The following is a 21,616-nucleotide window of genomic DNA, read 5'->3' on the forward strand; positions in this document are numbered from 1 at the left end:
GTATTAATGAAAACTTGTTTTTGAGAAATAGCGTCCATTTGTGAAATTCTAAAGGATTTTGCACACCATTTCCATCAAAACATTGGGTACTTTCGATGCCGGTTTTACTTTCTGATTTCTTGTTAAATTGCCATGTGTTAGGTCCTTAGCTTGCATTATTGAGGGATAGGAAGTAGTTCAAGGATGGCCATGGGAAACTCTAACACATCCATCTCATTCGTGTCTTTCAGTAGCTCTTTTATGAAGAAGCAGTAGGAAAGTTGCCCTGGGCCCCCATATTAGATGATGTTGATTTATTGAACGATACGAATCTCATCAGAGACCTTGATTTTCTTACTGTGTTGACCAAATGTAATCCTGCTATTAAACAACCATGTGCAGTTTCATGATTGCCATTTTTCCTAATTTACACCTTATTTACTATTCCGTTCTACTTTCCCTTGTTCTGCATTTTACATTTTTTTTCCATTTTTAAACTTAAGGTAAGGATCGTTCAGTCTCATTTTGAAAGTTGCCTGAAGCCCTTTCCAGAACAAGGCTGGATATAAATACATAGAGTGTGCCTACTGGGTGCATTCAGGCATGTTAAGAGGGCCCTTAAATGTATATGAAGTGTGCACAGAGAGCGAAGGAGAGACAAGAAATCCCCTTTCTGTGCCCTTTGTCCATTGTTCTCACAAACAGGTGTGTATGCCCGCGGCTTGCTGGGGTCTCTGGCTCTTGTACCGAGTCTCTAGCAAGTGACTCTTTCCCGGCCCTTTCGCTAACGAGGAAGGGGCTCGTGGTGGGCTGTGGGGTGTGCCACGCAAGCCCAGGACTGACAGTGGGGTTAAACTGGCAGCAGGCGGTGGCCCGTGGGCAGGAACAGCTCGGGAAGGCACTGCACACTAACGCTGGGTTGGCGGTTGGTGTTTTGCGATGAGCTGCTTTGGCATCTGACCCAGGTCGCTCTGCAGGCCCTGGGAAGCTCCTTGGGCTAGGAGCGTGTGCCTGTCCGTGTTCTCATGACCTGCTCTGTGACCTGCTCTGTGGTCCTGTTCTCATGACCTGCTCAGGCCTGTGACCTGCTCTGGCTTTCCCTTCACTGCCTCCCTCGGTGCTGACAGCTCCTGCTAACCGAGCCAGAATGGGCCAGAAGCTAAATACCTGGCTAGCTGTGCCGTAGCTTCTCCAAGAAGCACTTTCCCTGAACTTTGACGAGACGCCCTTCGCTGTTATTGATGGACAACATAAAGCCTGTTCATGTTACAAATTTTGTACGCTTGCTGGTTCTCCTCCTAGCTCACTGGCCACTCCTTCTCACTTTCCGTTACTGGTTCTTCGTCTCCTTGATTTTTGGAGGGCCCAAGGGGGCTCAGTCCTTGATCTGTTCTTTTCTGTAGACTCTCATTCCCTTGGTGATGTCATCCAGTCTCATGGCTTCAGGTGCTATTAATATTCTGGTCAATTTCACATTTATTTCTCCAGCTCTGACTTTTTCCCCAACTCCATGCTTATATGCCCAACTACCTACCTCCTCATATTTCCACCAGTTGTGTTCTGTGGCCACCTTATGTGGCCAAAACAATTTCTGGTTTATCTTCAAACTTGTTTTTCCCACAGCTTCTCCTGTTTCCATTGATGGCAAAACCCTAAAACTGTGTGTTTATCTTCACTCTCTTTTCTCTCACACTTCAGTCCATTAGCAAATCCTGCTGACTCTCCCTTAGGAATTTATCCAGAATCTTCCTCCTCTCCATTTCTACCATCCTCTCTCGCCTGGATTACTACAAGAGCCTTGTAGCTGGTCTCCCTGTCTCTGTCCTTGAGATCTATTCTCAACAGTGGTTCTTTATTTTCTTAAAATTTTTAAAAATATATTTTATTAATGTATTTGAGAGAGAGCGTGAGCAGGAAGAGGAGCAGCGGGAGAGGGAGAAGCAGACGACCACTGAGCAGGGAGCCTGACGTGGGGCTCGATCCCAGGACCCTGAGATCATGACCCAAGCCAAAGGCAGACACTTCACCAACTGAGCCACCCAGGAGCCCCAATAGTGGCTCTTTAAAAACAACAAATGTTGAGATGAGTCAGATGATGGGACTTTGCTCAAACCCCCTTTTTGCTTCCTGTTTTCATAAAAGTTTTTACAGTGAACTCTGGGACTCTTTTGAGCGAGTCCCTTGGTACTGTCTACCTTCCTCTCCTGTACTCACCCCTCACCCTTGCTCAACAGCCCAGGCCTCCTTGGTCTTCCTCAAATTTGCCTCTGTGCTTCCCCTTAGGGCCTGTGCACTGGCTGCTTCCTCTGCCTCCGATGTTCTCATCCCCATGTCTGCTCATGCTGGGTGCTTGCTCCCATGTCACTGTCCTCTGTACCTTGACTGTGGATTCAGAATTGAAATCATCATCCTCTCACTACCTCTAGCCCCCTGACCGAACCCTCCCTCATCATGGAACTTACTATTATGTTTGTTGTTTATTGTCTTTCTACCTGGGCAGAATATGGCCTTCCCCCAGGTAGGGTTCTCTATCTGGTTTGTTGGCTCACATATACCAAACTCTTAGAGCCTGGAAACACAGAAGGTGCTTAATAGATATTTGTTGTTGGATGAGCTACTACTAAAAAGGGTTCACTGTCCCATTCAGTCCCTCCTATAGGGAAGCTGTATGTGTCAGTTCATGTTACGAAAAAAAAAATCTCTTTCCCTGATAAATGGGGACTTTTAATTTTTTCCCCAGTTATGAAAGTTGCATAATTCATCATATTTCCCTTTTTGCTCTGGCTACTAGGAGGCCAGGAGCTAAGTCTGATGCTCAGCTCTACTTCACTATGTTGGTAAAATAATACAACCCCTCTTCTCCTTTGCCCTCTCCCCAGCCTTCACTTGATGAAAAGTTGTCTGGGAGTTCTTTTCATTTTTTGACAATAACTATGTCTTTTATCATTAGACCCTTCAAAGTAACCTTTGGGCATAAATGGTGTGTAAGAATTCAAATCCACTCTGCAAAGGAGAGGTAGTTTATATAAGGTATTTGCTTATAGCTGGCTTTCTTTTGAGCCTCAGCTAGATCAGTACCGTTGTTTTAGGGAGTGTGCAGCTTACAGGTTTGATGAGTCCTCTGAAACAGTGATTTTCATATGCTACCTCTCCAAGCTTTTATTTGATTGAATTGCACACGTACAAGTATTAATATACTTGTAAGCTACTGTCAACTGCAAACTCTGCTTCTTTAGACCCAAGGATACTAATTTCTGACAGAAGATCCTTTGAAGAATTTCTTGCCACCGTTCAACAAAATAAGTTGTTGGTCAAAACCCAGAGGATTAAATTAATGGTAGGCTGTTCAGTTGGGACACATAAGAACAGATGTCCTAGTGCATGCTTTCCAAATGGGGGCAGTTGTGTGGAATAAACAGAGCCATAGCTTAAAAGTCTTTCTGGAACTTCACCTTGGCTTAAAATCTTTGGAGAAATCTCTTCTTAATTTGGACAGTTTTAGCAAGTTCTGTCACATAGATGCTTATGAAAATCTGCAGAATTTCCTATTTCTGAGTTGGCCAAATTTGAGTTAATGACTCCAGTAAGTGTTGTCCTCTTATTTAAGCAGGCATGTGGTGATGTGGGCACTGTGCTCTAGGATAGTGAGCATCAAGGGATGTGCCAATTTCCCTGCTCCCATGGCCACTGTCATCATTAGAACCAGATTGGAGATTGCCCAGTAACTCTTTGGAAACCACACACCTAGTTTTTAAACAAATTGAATTTGGTACTTGAAGGAGCTGTAGTTTTAGTTTGTGATAAATCACTGACCTGTACCTCTGAAACCAGTGATACATTATATGTCAATTAATTGAATTTAAATAAAATGTTTTAAAAAATCCTATTACCTAGAGCCATTGGCTCTGACAAATTAGTTTTGTTTCCTGTTCAAGTTGTTTTTCCTTAAATTCTTCGTACAGATCCACATATCTCCCTGTTTCCACCTCTCACAGAAATCGGGTGTCAGAGAACACAAAAGCACTAGGAATTTTTGTTTTATTTTTCCATCTTAGTCATTTTAAAATAAAAATTAGATGTTTATTTTGTTACATTATTTTTGGATATTCAGTTGGATAGGTTATTTAGATATTATTTACTGTCTTCGTACTGTGGAAGATGAGACTGTAGTTCTTTTTTTTTTAATTTTTTTTAAAAATTTATTTATGATAGTCACAGAGAGAGAGAGAGAGAGGCAGAGACACAGGCAGAGGGAGAAGCAGGCTCCATGCACCGGGAGCCCGATGTGGGACTCGATCCCGGGTCTCCAGGATCGCGCCCTGGGCCAAAGGCAGGCGCCAAACCGCTGCGCCACCCAGGGATCCCGAGACTGTAGTTCTTATAATTTCTTCCAATACTCTTTTCTCAAATCATCTGAATACAATTTTTGTTTAATTAATGTATAATGTTTATATTATTATTATTACTATGAAAATGATTCACCACTGAGATGTGTCATTGAAACATTTCCTTCCTCATACAGCTTGTTCTTACCCAGAGTTAATAATTGTTTTGTTTTTTAGCTGTATGCACATCTCACTGATTTACCCTCAAATGGAAGTCTAACCTTCTCTTTATGTTTGAAGACCAGAGGGTAGCTATCCGATCCATTGCTCTTAAAAGTCCTAATGAAGTGTTCCCATCAACCCAGAGATGCCTTGTGTTTTTCCTTCTTGAATCCTGTGGTATTCCTCTTTCCTTGTCTCTTTTGGTCTCTTATCTTGGTAGAGGGCATTGGCCAATAGCTTCTGAGAAAGGTTTCATGGAAGAGATGTTTCTTTAGATTTGACATGTCTAAGTTGTCTCTGCCCCGACCCACACTTGATAGTTGAGCTAGGTATACAGTCCTAGCTTAGAAATTCTTTTCTCTGAGATCTTTCAAAAGATTGCTCCCCAAAAATTCCATCTTTATATGAAAGCTGGAACCTTTACCCCTTGTTCTCTTCAAAAGCTTTTAGGTCTTTTCTTTGTCCCAGATACAATATTGGCCTGTTTTCATTGACTTTTTTTTTTTTTTTTTTGGCCCCTCTGTGGGCTTCCCAACCTAGTAACTTATATTTTTTAGTTATTGGAAAATTTCTTTAATTATCTTTGATAGCTTTCTCTCTTTTCTATTGATTGAATTCCATTTTCAAATATTTGGTCCTTCTGAAGCAATCCTCTTTCTTTTTCTGTTCTGTTTTCTAGGTCTTTATCTTCTTATTCCAATTTCTGGTAAATTTCGTCAGCTTTACTTATAACCATTTTGTGGAATTAAAAGACAATCTTCAAATGGATGACAAGTGGCTTAAATTTAGATGATATAGAAGGGTAGAATGAAAAGTCTCCCAATTCCTGCCACTAGCCATCATATTCCCTCCTCAGAAATCAGGGTTCTTGCTACTGATGATACTCATAAGTTAAAAAACACTAAATAAAAAAGTGTGTGTGTATGTTGTCATATTCTCTCCCCCCTTTAAAATCCCAAATAACATACTTTTACATATTGTTATGCACCTTACTCTTTTTATATAACCAAACATCTTAAAATTCCTCCAGATAGAGTTTTTCTTACATTTTTGTAGTTTTAAACAGAGCAGCATAGTATTTTCTTATTACAAATACTCTGTATTTTGTCAAATTGGTTTCCTTTTGATTTTGCTATTTGCGACAATCCTGCAAGAGATAACTTTGAACATATATTATTTTGTTCACATATGATCAAATCCTAAATACAGAATCACTGTGTAAAAGGATACATGGGATTTGTACTTGGAGTAGATATTGCCCCAAATGTCTTTCATAGAAACTGTGCTAATATATTTACTCTCACTAGCAAGGTACAAAATACCTGTCTGTTCACATCCTTGCCAATGTGTTATGTTATGAAACTTGTTCATCTTTGCCAATCTGATAAGTGAATAACAGTATCTCATGTGGTTTTAATTTGCATTTCGCTTAGGAGGTTGAGCATCCTTTCATGAGCCCATAGGAGCTCTTTGTATTTACCTTCCTGTGAACTGTTCTATCCTTTGCTATTGGGCTGTTAGTTATCAATTTGTGTCACTTTATGTACAAGAGAAATGAACCCCTTATGTGTGATGAGAGTTGGAGATGTTCCTAGTTTACCATTTGTCTTTTGACTTGGATTATATTGCATTTCTCCAGGTAGAACAGTTTTATCAGCTGCTTATTTTAACGCTTTTGAATTTAATACCATAAAGAGTAAAAGGCCTTCCCTACCCTAAAGTTATTATTTTTTAATTGTCCAGGGCTGCTTTTGTTACTTCTTTGCCTTCAGTTTTTAGATTTATATTATTCACCCATCTTGAATTTATTTTACAATGTAGGGATCCCTACTAGTTTATAACACAGATGGCTACTAGTTTTCCCAGCCATTTACTTAATAATCCATTTACTTCCTTTGGTCAGAAATGCCACCTTTATCATATATTAAATCCCACATGCTAGTTGTGTCCATTTCTTGACTTTTCTGTTGATCATCCTTGCTATTCATGTTTTAATGTGACACTTCTCATTATTAAGGGTTTTCTAACCTGTTTTGATATTAGGGAGGATCAGGTTTTTATTTTGTTTTATTTTATTGTTGATGTGGATATTAACTGCCAATTTTGCAGTGACATTTAAAGGTGAATTGTGGAAAATTTAAAGGAGACCAATCAGCATTTTATGTCACTCAGGAGTAACTGACCTATGTTAGTACAGTTTAGGGTTTGCAAATGTTAAGCTTACTATTTTTGTTTTTTTCCAGTGGGGGGAAACAAGATACCAAAACAGGTAAAAAGTACTTAATTATTCACTTTTGGGATCAAGATTGGTTTACAAGTCAGAGCATTTAGTCTTGAGGGAAGAAAAACGATTAAATAGGTCAGCAATCACAAAGCAAAACTCTTAAGTTGGAGAGTTGGGTGAGAGGCTTGATGGTGGGGACTCTGAGTCATTTGAGATGCAATTTAGTTCATTCTCAGGTGTTGAAAATCCAGTATCAGTAATCAGCTGGGGATGCAGTAGCCTTGGTGGTTTTCCTAGTGCAAAACCTTCATTTGAGATGAAAAAAAAAAAAAACGAAAAAAAACGAGATTGCAGTGAACTAGAGACCATTTCATTCTGAGTCATGACAGCCTTTGACATCTCCTCAGTGTTACTCTGAAAAGCCTCTGAGAGTGGAAGAAACAGTTGTCACTTCTCAGTGTGTGTCTGTAGGAGCCAGGCTGCAGACATATTGTGTTGTGACACCAAGAAAGAGAAGAGAACTCGTGTGGATGCCCACCTTAGCTGTGGTGCCCCAAGTACAGGTGCACGAGTGAGTCATTTTAGGAACTGTTTTTCTCCCAATGGCAGTGAGTTGGAACCGTTAACTGGATGTGAGTACAAGTGCAGATATAATGCAGAGGAGACCTGTCTTAGCTTGGGCTGCTATAATAAAATACCCCAGCCTACGTGGCTTAACAACCACATATTTCTCACAGTCCTGAAGGCTGAAGTGCAAGATGGAAGTGCTACATGGTTGGGTTCCGGGGAGAGTGACTTTGCTTCCTGGCTGGTGCTTCTTGCTGTGTCCTTATGTGGTGGAGAGACCAAGGGCTCTAGTCACTCTACTTCTTCTTCTGGGAGCACTGATCCCTCATGACCTCCCCTCAACCCCGTCACCTCCCAAAGGCCTCACCTCCAGATTCCATCACGTTAGGGTTTATGGCTTCAACATGTGAATTTTGCAAGATTTTATCCCAGACATGAATGAGCGGGCTGCTCTAAGGCGCTGTAGTCAGTCCTTTCCTTAGGGGACTCAAAGAGGACTTTGGCTTCACTTAGACATAGAGTATATGCAGAGTAGAAACTAACTCAAGAGCATTCATCTTTTTTTTTTTTTTTTTCTTCAGGAGCTCTGAAAAAATTTAACTCACGTTTAAATTCTTCCATGTAGTGCCAGGATGTCTCAGTGATTTGCTTTGGGAGGTGCTGTGGCCTCCTTTCCCTTTGTAAGCAAGAGTTTTCCAAAGGACACACTTGAATGGCAAGATAAGTTTTGCTGATGTTTTCCCATTTTAGCCACGTTTAGTACATTTCAGTGTCATTAAGTTCATTCACATTGCTGCGTAGCCATCACCACTGTCCATCTTCCCAGGTAGAAACTCTGTCCCTATTAAACACTAACTCCCCGTTTTCCCTTCCTCCTGGTCCCTGACAACCACCGTTCTACTTTATAATTTTTTTGAATGTTGGGATCTACAGTTGTCACATTTCTTATTAGAGAATCTTCACTAGGCTACGTGGTTTGTGCCTACAATTTGCTGGTTAAGCTTGGGACTAAAATACAGTCAGTCTTCACTCGTTCTGGAAAGTTGGGTAAAACCACCTGAGCTTCTTACGAAGAGAGGGACTTCCAGATTTCTGGAGTACTTGAGAGATTTCCTTCCCAACGGCAGCACCTCAATCAACTGTGTTTTTCTTCTCTCTCAGCCAGGAGGAGCACTAGCCGTTGTGGGATAATAAACCGTGTACACACAGCTGTAGGTGGGAGGTGGCAGGTGGCTGTGGTCAGAGGCTGGGTAACGCCCAGAAGGTGTTGCACCAGGTGCCATGCAGTTGCGGGTCAGGGCAGTTTGGGAATCGGAGTCTTGTCATGCAGGGGTGGTGATGCTTTCAAGAGGAAGGCATTCTGGAATATGTGCATTGCTTAGAAGTAGCGCCAGGGAGTTATTGTGACGTCTTGTCAGACAGAGGCAAAGCTGGGTGTGTGAGGTTTTCACCTGCAGGAACAAAGGTGGTTGAAAAAGGGAGATAATCATTAATTTTGTCAGTAAAATTTGCTGGGCCCCCGGGGCGGTTTGGAGGAATCCTTTCCTTGCTGTTCTTGGAGTTCTCTTGCTGAGCACAGTGTATCATAGGCATTAATCCTTAGGGTATGAGCCTAAGTTTGGGTTCAGAGTTGAGGTCTACCAACTTGTGACTTTGGGCATGTTGTTGAACATTTTTAAGCCTGGGTTTCCTCAAGTGAAGAATGAACACTGAGCTACTGGTTCTTTGTAAGGAATTGATCAAATACACAATATGTCTGGCACAGTCCGAGTACTTAACCTAGGAAAGCTCTTATGCCCCCAGAAGAGGTGTATGTCTCATACATGTGTATTTTTATCCTCCAAAAAACACTAAGATCTCCCAATCCTGAACTATTTGACTTATTTGAATTGTGAATCTTTTTTTTTTTTTTTTTTTTGAATCATTTTTACCAGATTATGTTCTGGTGTCCAGATCACCTTGGTGGCAAGTACCAGATAAGAGAGGCTGGTTCTTCCAGCTTGGTCAAAACTGGGGCAGCATAAAAAAAAAAGAAAAAAAAAACTGGGGCAGCATTGCTAGCTCTTGATGGGAGCGGGCGATGCAGATGCAGAGGTCCCTGGGAGCTTTGAACACCTCCCACCCATCGTGGTGTTTTCCTCTTCAAGCAGTAGACTGGAATTTGTTTTCAGTAGCTAGATTCATTATCTTACTGTCTCCGAGCCATTCTCCTCCTTCTCATGTTTATGAAAAGCAAAACCAAATCACTAGGCACATCCTTCTTTCAGGAGGATCTGGAGGTTCACCTGCTGACACTCCCAGATTCTAGAGATTTGGGTTGAGATAAGGAGGAGAGGGTAAATCATCTAGCTCTTTAGTCTGCTGCTTTTTTTTTTTTTTTTTTTTTAATCCCCAGGGTGAGCAGAAGTTTGCAGCTTGAGGAGCAGAGAAAGGTGGGGGTGGGCAGAGATAAGATCCAGTTCTGTTGTTGTGCCCACCCAGATAATGCATCTGCTCCGATAACTGCCTTTCTGGGTTTACTTGGAAAGGGCACTGAGTGACAAACCGTGGGAGTGTGAAGAATGGGCCTTTAGATCTACCCAACTTGACAAAATTCAGAAAATGTAGTGCAGAAATGTATGCGTTTCCAGTTTGTGAATCCAAAACAATGGGATTGTTGGCAGAACTTTTGAAACTTGTTCTTTTTTTGAAAGCATCATTGTGTTCAGTGGGTACATGTGCTTGGCTCATAAACATGCGTGCCTTCATCACGCTGCCCGGGAGGCTGGGCATTTTACTGCCAGCAGACAGAAACGGAAGAGTGGTGTCTTCTCTGCAGGTGCTAGGAGGTTTTCTTCAAAGAAAGAAAGTGACTTTTAGGCAGAAAAGGAGGACTGTGTGGGCAGACACCTATCTTACCAACCTACTAGGGGAGACTGGTGTCATTCCTTGCTGCTTGGCCTTATCTTCATCATTTCTAAGGTGCCTATTTCTTGCTCTTAGTTATGCATTACCCTGCTGGCTGGCATTTAACTCTCGACTGCGAATCCTGGGTAATTTATAGTTGAGGGCACAGATGCAAAAAAAGACAGAAGGGATATTCAAATGCTTTTGGTGCCTTTCTTTTCTTTCCTTGGGATGTCTTCTCCCAGAAACTTTAGGAAAGCACCAAGACTTAAAAAAAATATATTGTTCCAATAGGACAATACCTGTCACTCCTTCTACGTACAAAATTCTAGGAGCGTCTGCAAAATTTTTGTTCTGCTGGGCCCCTGTCAGAACAATCATGGTCTTTCTAATGCTCCTTGTATATTATAATTTCATGGATGGAGATGGGTGGGAGGCAGGGGCGAGGGGGAGGCTAAGGTAGGAAGCCCAGCCGGAGAATTAAAAATGATGTCTTTCTTTGAGGATGCCCCCCGTCACCCCCTCCCGCTGGCTTCTCGACCGTGGGACCCAGCCGCATCACTTCCTGTCCAAGTTGGCACCGAGAGGGGCACAGTATCTCTGCCCAGTGTTCTCAGGCTGCAGTTGGCACATTTCCAGTAATAGAGTCACCCAGAGAAACAGTTCGGTCCCCTTTTTGTCTTTCTCTGCCTTGAGTTCCCGAATCTTGCCTTTGATTTATGTGACACTGGCTTCCTGCACATGCAGGTTTGCCTCTCCTCCCTTCTTTTATGCATGGATCCTCAGTCCTCCCTAGGGAAGACTTATCCCATGCTTTCCTGTGGGAGAAAGGAAGGATGCCTTCCTCTCTAGCCAAGCTTCTTTCTAAGCTCGGATACAAGAATTTTTGAGTGCCTGTCCTGTCCTAGGCACTGGACGAGAGCTCTGCCCACGTGACCTCATTAATCCCATCTACTGCGAGGTGGGTGCTGTGGTCATCCCCAAGTGTGGCTCCCATGGGTTGTCTAACCCCAGGTCACCTGGCAGGACAGTGGGATCACCCCTCTGATGTTCAGGTGCCTTCTACCCCTTGGGGGCTGCTCTTTCTCAGTCCACAGCAAGCAGCGGATGCTAGACTGGTAGTCCTTGTGATTTCCTTTGCTCTTGACAACATGGGTGTCTCGATGGCAATCTGGGGTTCCTCCTCCATGGCCTTCACTTCCTTCTGAGCGTCTCCCTAGCTCTCCTTACTGTCCCTGTGTCTCCTCACAGGTATGCTCAAGGTTGTCTGGACTTTCTCCACAGCGTTCCGCAAACTTCCGGCAGGCCCACCCACCACCCAGTTCCAAAGCCACTGACACGATTCTTGGTTTTTGTTACAACAGCAGCCCACTTCCAGCCACCAAAAACTATATTAGTTTTCCATCCCTGCCATGGCAGAGCCCTCAGATTTAAGGCCGAGAGCAATACAAATATGTTATCTTAGTGTTCTGTAGGTTAGAAGGTCAGCATAGGATGCATTGGAATCAAATCAAGGGGTGGGAAGGGCTGGTTCTGGGAGAGAATCTGTTTCCTCGTTGCCCAACTTCTAGAGCCCCCCACCCCCTTCCTTGGCTCAGGACCCTTTATCTCCATCTTCAAAGCCGCCAATGGTGAATTGAATCCCTTTCACACTTCAGATTTCTCCAGCTACTGTTTCTGTTGCCCCATTTCTGTCTCTCTGAAGACTTCTCACAGCCAGAGAGCTCTGCTCTCAAGGACTCATGATTACATTGGACCCACCAGGATAACAAAAGCGACTCCTCAGCTCACGGGTCCTTAACTTGAGGCACATCTTCAATGACCTCATTGATAAGATACTTAGGTTTGGGAATTAAGACTTGGGTATCTTTGGTGGGGCTGTAGGGGTGCTTTATTCTGTGTACTACACAAAATAAGGTATGAATACTTAGTAAAATTAACTCTTTAGTCTTCGCTTGCAGTCAGCATTCTTATAGGCTAAGCATGCAGATGCTGATACAACAAGTGTTTTATTCAGGGCTCATCTGTTCCATCTGGCTGGCAGCATATACCTTGCAGAACAGGTGTAAGACGAATAAGAGCTGTTGGAAGACTAGAAGCTTCCTCCTTTCCTCTTAAGTGAAAACCAGCCATAGAAGCAAGGAGATCGGGATGCCTGGGTGTCTCCATGGTTGAGTATCTGGCTTTGGCTCAGGTCGTGATCCTGGGGTCCTGGGATTGAGCCCCATATCGGGCTCCCCGCAGGGAGCCTGCTTCTCCCTCTGCTTCTGTCTCTGCCTGTCGCTTTCTCTGTCTCTCATGGATAAATAAATGAAATCTTTAAAAAAAAAATAGCAAAGAGATTACTTGGGTGTGACTCTCTTTGCTGTGAAATTAAGAAATAAAAACAAGAACAACAAAAGCCTTCCGTCACAGAAATACTAGTGCTGGTACATAAAACTGACCCACCTCCTAAAAAGCTCTTTCTCCTTTGAACACAAAGCCAAGCTGTATCGCAGTTTCATGGGAAAATCAGACCCCTCGGTGGCATTGGGTTGTGTTACTGCGCACAGTCCCTCTGCAGGGTCGGGAAGCACACTCTCCCCTTGCCACCTGGAATTTGATGCCAGTTCCGCTCTGACAGCTGGTTAGCCTGTAGGGTCCGTCACAAGTTAAATCTTGTCTCAGGAAATAATTTGCCTGAAGATCAAAGCCTGGATGGGATAAATTAATTTCTCGACAAACCACAGGTCTGGGGGAATGTAAACACTATCTCTTAAATGCCGCTAATGTCCTGATGAATGAATAATTTGAGGGCACTCTTTTCTTCTTTTTTTTTTTTTAAGATTTTATTTATTTATTCATAGAGACAGAGAGAGAGAGAGGCAGAGACACAGGCAGGGGGAGAAGCAGGCACCATACAGAGAGCCTGATGTGGGACTCGATCCCGGGTCTCCAGGATCACGCCCTGGGCTTCAGGCGGCGCTAAACCGCTGCACCACCGGGGCTGCCCCTCTTTTCTTCTTTTAAGATGATTTCTGCATTTGGCTAATTTACACCTTAGCATGTAGAAAAAGAACTTTGGAAAATGTGTGCCTTGTGAAGATAAGGCCCCGAAATGACCAGTTGTTACTATGTATTTTGGCACCTCTTTTAGAGCAGTATTTCTCAAGGGGCTTTGGTGGTGGCAGGGGAGGGTGGTGATTTTGCCCCTTAGGTGGCATTTGGCAGTGTCTGGGGATATTTTTGATTGTCACAATTCAGGGGAGGGGTGCTCCCAGCATTGGGTGATTTGAGGCCAGGGATGCTGCTAAACACCACCCAGTACACAGGGAAGCCCCCAAACCAGTAGTTATCCAGCCAGTCACTAGTGCCGAGGCTGAGAGACCTATAGGGGGATGGTCTTCTATTTTCCACTTATTTAGCTGTGTTTTTTTTTTTTTTAAGAGATTTTATGTATTCATGAGAGATAGAGGCAGAGACACAGGCAGAGGGAGAAGCAGGCTCCCTGCAGGGAGCCCGATGTGGGACTTGATCCCAGGACCTCAGGATCATGACCTGAGCCAAAGGCAGATGCTCAACCGCTGAGCCACCCAGGTGCCCCTTTTGCTGAGTTTTTAACACTGCACATAGATCTAATTTCTTTGCAGGGCCGCTCCTTTTATTTTCTCATCTTACCCTTAGTGCCCTCCATCCTTGTTAAGATCTTTGTCTTTTTTGGTCTTGGAGCAGAGCTCTTGCAGGGACGACAGCCTGCCAGGCTGACTGTGGCCGAGTCAGCATGGTCTCCAGAGTGGAAGGAGCACAGACTTTGGATTCCTCTCAGCTTCTGCTCACTAACATGTAAAGTAGAGGTAAAGTAGAGGTGATCACAGCACCCAACTTAGGATACGAATGTATTTAAGAAAGACAGTGTTGGAAAATGTTTGATGTGTAATGAGCGCAGAGTAAATGGCTTCTTTTCCCAGACAACTGATCAGGAGACTGTGCACAAAGTCCAAGGGGCCTAGGACCCCCTTTTTTGGGTAACAAGTTGCATATAAAGGAGAAGCAGAGGTCGTAAGCATTCTGGGATTCTTTTTTCTCAACCATCCAGAAAGGAGAAAGAAAGAACTTGCAGCTTTTTAGTAAAGGTTTCTCCACGATTGATGAAAAATCTGAAGTACTTAAGAGGCAGGTTTTGCCTCAGGCCAGAGCTAATTTTAAAAGGAAAATGACAGCAACTGGTTCAAGTTGGAACATTCCTGCCTTAATTATAGATACCTGCCGAAGTCCCTTCAAACAGGTGGGCTACAGCAGCTGGGCGCTGTTCCTCGGTCAGTTACTTGGTTGAGAAGACGTAGAACAAAGGGTTAGGGGTCAGATTTGACGGAGAATTGTCATGTCCATTCAGAACTTGTTTCCCACCTGTGAAGCGGACATACTAGTACTCCCCTCAGAGGCTGGCTGTAAGAATTAAGCAAAAGCATATTTCAAGACGCCTGGCACAGTATGTCCTTCACAAATGATACCCGTAAAGGTTATTGGTTGAGATTTTTCCAGTTTTTCAATATCGTGTAACCAAAGCGTGAGGGGAGGTAACGAGTCAACTTTTCACTCTGTTTATTAGTATTTCTGTCCAATTGTGTCTGTTGTGAGAAGACTGATGTTTGAAGAACCTCAAGCCTTGGATTTGTTGCTACTTGTGCTTTTATGGCAGAGAGTCGGCCTACCCTGTGACCCATGGTTCTCACACCACAGGAGTGCTTTGGGGTGGGGGGCACAAACCAGATGTTTTCACTTGAAAAAACCTGATAAACTCAACTGATTACAAAAGAGGTTAATTGTTGCAAAATTTGACCTCTTTCTGGTTAATTTTTTTTTTTTTAAGATTTTATTCATATATTTGACAGAGGGCGAGGGAGAAGCAGGTCCCCACAGAGCAGGAAGCCCGATGCGGAGAACCCTGGGATCATGACCCAAGCTGAAGGCAGATGCTTAATCGACTTAGCCCCCGGAACCCCTCTTGGGCTAATTTCTATGCCCATTGATTTGCCCCTCACCACTTTCAGAACCTGAGTCCTAGTCCTTGTCTTGCAGGAGGTTCCAGACTGTCTCCACTTGGTCCTGATAATTGTCCCCTTCTGCATCTCCTAACATCCATTATTTTCCCGGGTGGCCCCTTTCCTACCTTCCGTCTGGAGACATACTGTTGAGTGCATATAACTCTTCGTGTTATGTCGTTTCCCTGCCTGGATATTTTCCTTGAGGCTAGTTCCACACCCTGTATGTGTTTGGCCATCACCATGGCTCCCGGCCCTGGTATTCACTCATGAGGATGAGCCATCGCAGATTGGAGGTTAGCAGTGAGCAGCAGACCTGCCAGCACCGTGCGGAGGAGTGAGCCAGACAGAAGCTGATAGGTGGTGGCGAGGAGATCTGGCATGTTTGGCTGCAGAGTTAAATGCTCCCCCAGGGGGAGGGCAGTACATTCTGCTAGGATCGCAGAGTACTGGAACAGTGGGGTGGGGGGCCGGGAGGTTCACTCTGTGAAGTCTTATTGTATGAGGTGCCGTTAGCCAGGTGACGTCCATTTGGCAGGGGCTGGCTGTTCCAGACAGAGGTGGGAAAGCATCCTTTGTTCACAGCCCAAGAGTTGAGTTGAGTTCGATTTTGAATTACAGGGTAGAGTTGGGTAGGAGGGTCGGGGAAGTGCGTGGAGTAGGGGTAAGGTCCTAAAGGGCCTGGTTAGCCATGTTAAGAAATTTTAAACTTGGGATGCCTGGATGGCTCAGGGGTTGAGCGCCTTCGGCTCAGGGTGTGATCCCAGGGTCTTGGGATCGAGTCCCACATTGGGCTCCCCACAGGGAACCTGCTTCTCCCTCTGCCTGTGTCTCTGCCTCTCTCTGTGTGTCTCTCATGAATAAATAAATAAAATCTTTAAAAAAAAAAAAAGGAATTTTAAACTTGATCTCAAGGGTGGTGGGAAATCGTTGAGTTTTAAGCCGGGTGAGTTCTGTAACTAGAAGCCCAGATTGGGAAACGCCCTCTAGCCTGGGGGTAGGAGCAGGGCACCTGTAGCAGCACTGGGTAAGGGAAACCTAGCCTGGGCTGGGGCCACGGGGCCAGAGAGAGGTGGGCGGTGTGGAGGTGTGGAAGAAGGAACTCTGTGAGGTGAAAGAGGTGCGATGCCAGGCTCCTGGGGGGCCCAGCTGCTTGCTATGAAGTGGGAGGACTCTAGGAGGGTGTGGGGTGGGTGTGGCGTAGGGAGATGAGCCCAGTTCGGGGCAAGTGGAGTTGTAGGGTCTGCAGGATATCAGAGGGAAGTGTCAGTGGGAACTGTGCATGTCAAGTTCAGAAAAGAGAATGTGTACCATGGGTCAGGTTGTGCAGAGCTTCCCCGCCCCGTGCAGATGATCCCTGCAGCTGTGAAGGAACAAGATCACCCAGTTGGGGGTGGAGGCCCACGGTGGGAGGAGGGGGCTTAGGGCCAGCCCCTGCAGAGCACCCTGCAAAGGAGCCTGAGGATGTGGATCCCAGGGGGTTCGAGGAAACCTGCAGAAGGGCATGGTTTCCGGCATCCCATCCCACGCAGCCATGGGAATGGACTCACGTGTGAGGCAGGGCTCCTGCTGGCCTTTGAGGGCATTAGAAGCAAGGGGAGCCCCCTGGGGGTGGACACGGTCCCTGGACCGTGGGTGATGGTGCCGCTGCCACACGCCCCCCCTTAGCCAGCGCCGTTGTCTGGTGTGCACACTGAACCCCGACGTGCCGTGGCTTCGGGTGCTCAGCAGTTCCCAGTGGGGGACAGTTCTGCCTAGGAGGGGATTTGGCCATCTGTGACGACATTTATTGCTTATTACAGACCGAACCAAGCGAGTGGGCACTACAGGCATCTGGTGGGTGGAAGCCCGGGGTGCCGCCGAACCCCCTGCGGTGCACAGCCCCCATGTCACAGACGCATCCAGCCCGAAACATTGGTTGAACAAAGGTTGAGAGACCTCGGTGGAGGTGAACCTTTCCATTTCAGGATGTTTGCGTGTGAAGTGGAGGGCGTGGGAGGGCAGGACCTGCAGGTGTGAACCGGGGAGCAGAGTCCTCCTGGCCTGTGCCCCAGCCTCATCTGTGGCTGCCCTCCTCTTGTCTCCTCATCTCGGCCATGTCACCTTCCTTATCGGGTTGTCGCTTGTCTCCTGCAGGCATTTCCACACCCGCACCCCACCACCCCGCCCCAGTACTATGATGCAAGGTACTGGTGCGTCCTGATTTCTGAGCACCTTGTAAGGCATCTGTGTGTTGCTGCCGTTTGGTGCGGGAAACCTGTTCTGGCAGCGGGGAGACGGCTGTCGCTCTGGCGCATCTAACGTAGCCCGCAGTTCATTGTCGGGGCCATAAGGCTTGGATGCGGGGCCCCTCGACCGGCAGGCTTGGAGGGAGAGTCAGGAAGTGTTCTTGGCTTGGGAAGCAAGGCTCGCTCCTGGCTTTGGGAAGCACAGAGCACGGACGGTTCTCACCAGCTAGGGTTGCAGCAGCCCCCCCAGCGTTGGGGAAACAGATCAGGTCATTATCTCAGCAACGTCAGAACTGTGTTCCCAGGTCAGTCGTGGTTGGAACAGTCGGGGCAGGGGGAGGAGAGGAAGGAATGGGCGGCTCCCTGTCGCTGTCCCTTTCCAGCCTTCTCAGATTGCAGCTGCTCCTTGGATAACCTGTGCTCTGCACACTGCAGGGGCTTGCTGAGTCTTGCGAGTCCCTCACGTGAGGCTGGCGGCGTCCTGGGACCAATGCACAGGAAAACGTGCCACAACATCCTGTCGCTGGGCAGACACCTGATGAAAATCTGTTAAAACAGACCGGCCGAGGAGAGTCCTGGGTGAGTTCCAAGAGCCCAGCGGTCTTTTCCGTTTCAGAAATAATTTTACCCTGCCACAGTGGGTAAACCTGAAGCCCCTGAGCGAAATGAAAACAGGCCTAATGTGAAGTTTCAGCAAAGAGTGCTCAAAGCAGTGAGACTTCGTGGGTTGAGCGCGAGAAGGGTCTTAATTTTAAATTGGTGGCGACAGTAATGAGCCTCCGGCCACTTGGACTGCGCAATGAGCCTTGGTCGTGGGTGGGTCCTTTCTGAATTAATTGCTGGATGTAGAGATGGATTTCAGGCCCCTTCCAATTAAATTGTCTTTCCTATAAATAAATAGATAGGGCTGATAAGACTTCTCTTCCTGCACACTGAATACCACAAGACAGATGACACAAGCATGGCTTTGGGGTATTTGTTTGTAAAGTCCTAACTCCGTCTACAAGCCCACAAAACGGTAATGAAACACACTAGAGCTTTTCATTTTCCCTGGCGGACCAGCCCGTGCCGTGCAAGGGGGAAGGGGGAAGACTATTTGTCGTTTGGTTTGGCTGGTTCCTTTTGCAACATGTACTAAAAATCCTGGATGGTAATTCCTTTGAGGAAAGGCTATCTTCTATGGCTAAATAACTGAGAGAGAGTGATTAGGAGAATCCCTCCCCTTGTGTAACATCAGTCGTCCTTCTAAACCATATTGCAGACCCTCTGTGGAAATGATGAGTGGAGGTTTTTCTTCCTTCAGGCTACCAGCAGGTGATTCTTTAGGGAAGAATCCAGACTCCTTTGTTAGGGTTACTTGAGTTACTAACTCTGGAGGGCTTTCTAAAGGCCTGTTCGTGGTGTATGGAGGGTTCCTGATTCCGTGATTGCAGCAGGCAAACTTGGTTCTTCTAGGCTGTTGATCTCTGGCAGCGTGCGTAGATGCCCCGTTTGCTTTCTAGGACTGCTTTAGCAGTAAATAGCAGGGATATTTGCCAAGAATGTTTGCAAAGAGAATGCAAACAAATCTGTGTTTATTTCAACAAAGAGATATTCACGACTTGTGTGAAAAAAAAAAAAAACAACCTAGTAGGTACAAAGAAATTTTTATAAACAAAGGTCCTCTCACAACTCACCAAGTATTTATATATCTGCGTTTGCATATCCTAAAGTGTTAACCGTGGTAAAGGGATTTTTTTTTTTTTTTTTTGGAATTAGACTAATTTAGTGGAAATTTTTTCTGATCAGGATTTTTTTTAAAGGTCTTGTTTATTTATTTATTTATTCATGAAAGATACACAGAGAGAGGCAGAGACACAGAGGGAGAAGCAGGCTCCATTTGGGGAACCCGATGCGACACTCGATCCCAGGACCCTGGGATCATACCCTGAACCAAAGGCAGATCCTCAACTGCTGAGCCACCCAAATGCTCCTCTGACTAGAATTTTAACATGTTTTATTTACGCAATAATTATGGAGGGGGAAAATAGACATAAATATATAAAGAGCAGGAATTTTAAAGTCTGGTTCAAGAACTAGATACTGCATGAAATTATAGATGAAATCCTATACCCTCTTTTCATTTTAATATCATCACTAATTTCAAAGAAGTTTATTTTCTTTTTCTACTTACTCCACAGGAAATGGAGGCAAATAAAGCATATATAATGAATTTTCAACTTTTCTTCTCTATGACTTTATTTCTTTTTAACACTCACTTTGACAGTTCTTCTTCCGGGCCTATTTTTCCAGAGCCTTCCAATAGAGAGAGTGGAGAGTATCCCATCCAGACCCTACTGTGAAGCTCTGTCCCCTGACTTCCTGCCGTAGGTATGACCTCAGGCCAGTTACCCCCCCCCCCCCCCCCGCAGACTCTGCCATACTTGCCAAGGAATTGTTGATGGCAGATCAAACCTAACTGGTAAAGGAGTTACCAACTAACACGCCTCAGTGGTGTTTCAAGACAGGCTATGTTTCATGTTTACCAGGTTTTGTTCCCTTAGAATAAAAAGCCAGGCAATCCTTAGGAAGGACCATTTTTCCTTCCTTTTCCTATTGTGGCTGACACAGCTGTCTGCGCACAGCTTGAGATGGGCAGCAGCGAGCCCCAGGCTGCAGTGTGGGGGTGTGGGAGAGAAGCCACCCCACTCTTCTCTCTGCCCGAGCCACCTGGCTCCTTTGTTTCTTTCTCCTCCTTGTCCTCTGGGGTGTATGAACGGCAGTGACTCCATGACATAGGAACTCCGAAGCTGGTGAATAAAGCCCAAGCAGGTGGCTGCCTATTGTCTGTCCAGAGGAAGTGAGCGTGGTTCTTCCTGGGACAGCTTTCATCTTTTGATAGCTTCTAGAGGGGGAAAATGATCCTTAATTAGGGTTGGGGGATTGTACACACAGTCCTGGGGTCAGAACATTCCCCAGGGAAGACCTTCTCGGTGGGCTTGGGTCTTTTCCACATCACTGAGGCCCTCTGGGGTGAGGACTTTCTCTCTATATGGGCATGCCTGGAATGTCAGCAGTCTCAACAGCACTGGATTGGATGCAGAGAGTCAGAAAACAAGCTCCAGGGACACCTGGGTGGCTCAGTGGTCGAGCGTCTGCCATCAGCTCAGGTTGTGATTCCTGGATCCTGAGATGGAGCTCCGTATCTGGCTTCCCTCTGCTTCTCCCTCTGCCTAAGTCTCTGCCTCTCTGTGTGTCTTTCATGAATAAATAAATAAAATCTTAGAAAAGAAAAGAAAAGAAAAGTTCCAAATTGGAGAAAAAAAAAAGTCACATTGTAGGTGGAATAAATATACAGACTTAACCTGTGGTAAGTCCCACCCCCCCCACCCCCCACCATGAGGTCTTAATTTTTAGTACCTTTTTAGGTATCGGTAATTCTAAAAGAGAACTTCTCATCTTGGGGTTTTATGAAAGTCGATTACAAAACTCCACTCGTTCTTTAATAACACGGTGCTGTCCACCACTCCTCCCGCATTAAGACAGAAGCTTGACTGCAGATACTCAGCCGGATAATCCTCCAGGTCCAGCAGCAGCAGGAACAGATAAGTCATCTTGAAACATCACGGACCCAAAGGAACCTGGACTCCTTTATCAGATTAGATTCTCTGAGGAGTGAGAGGCCATGCCTGGCAACCTGTGAACATTGCCGCCTCTCAGCTCTGGGTCTTTGGGTTGTGGGTGGCAGGGCTTAAAGGCCCAGCAGTCGGGGAGAAAGCTCTGTAATCACTCTGTTTTATCCCATTGCTTTTTCATCCTCCTCCTGAACAGCCTGTCTCTGGACAGGATCAGACTCCTCTCCTCCTTTTCCTGGGCTCCAGATGAATTTCCTGCCACCTGTGCAGCAGTTTCTCCAAGATCACGTAGCTCTAGGGGTCCTGAGGTCTAGCCCTCCTGCCTCTGTGTTGCTGTGTCTCCCGTCTTGGGAGACGAAGGGAAAGCAGGAGGAGAGATGAGGGGCCGAGGAGGACAGCTGAGATGGAGGTGGGCATGAAGGGGGATGACAGTTCATGACTAATTATTACTACCACCGGTCTGGCTGGGAACAGCCAAAGTTAGGAAACCTCTCTCCCTCTCTCAGGCTTTTCTCAGTTGCAGTAGGGGTGAAAAGATGAGGCTGGAAGA

At 45.5% G+C, this 21,616-nt stretch overlaps 1 protein-coding gene across 2 annotated transcripts in view; it reads left to right on the forward strand.

The window, feature by feature from the left end:
* The window catches only part of KANK1 (KN motif and ankyrin repeat domains 1), a 207,706-nt gene that overhangs the window by 17,491 nt on the left and 168,599 nt on the right, over positions 1–21,616 (forward strand). The window contains exon 1 of one of the 2 annotated variants that reach the window (XM_025423395.3): positions 17,888–18,031. The exons of the other annotated variant lie outside the window; for it this stretch is intronic. The gene's annotated coding sequence lies outside the window, so the exon portion shown is untranslated. Of the gene's footprint in view, positions 1–17,887; positions 18,032–21,616 lie in introns of those variants that run through there. 2 annotated transcript variants of the gene reach the window in all.

The sequence above is a fragment of the Canis lupus genome, chromosome 1, assembly GCF_003254725.2.
Source record: "Canis lupus dingo isolate Sandy chromosome 1, ASM325472v2, whole genome shotgun sequence".
In the NCBI taxonomy this organism is placed as follows: Eukaryota; Metazoa; Chordata; class Mammalia; order Carnivora; family Canidae; genus Canis; species Canis lupus.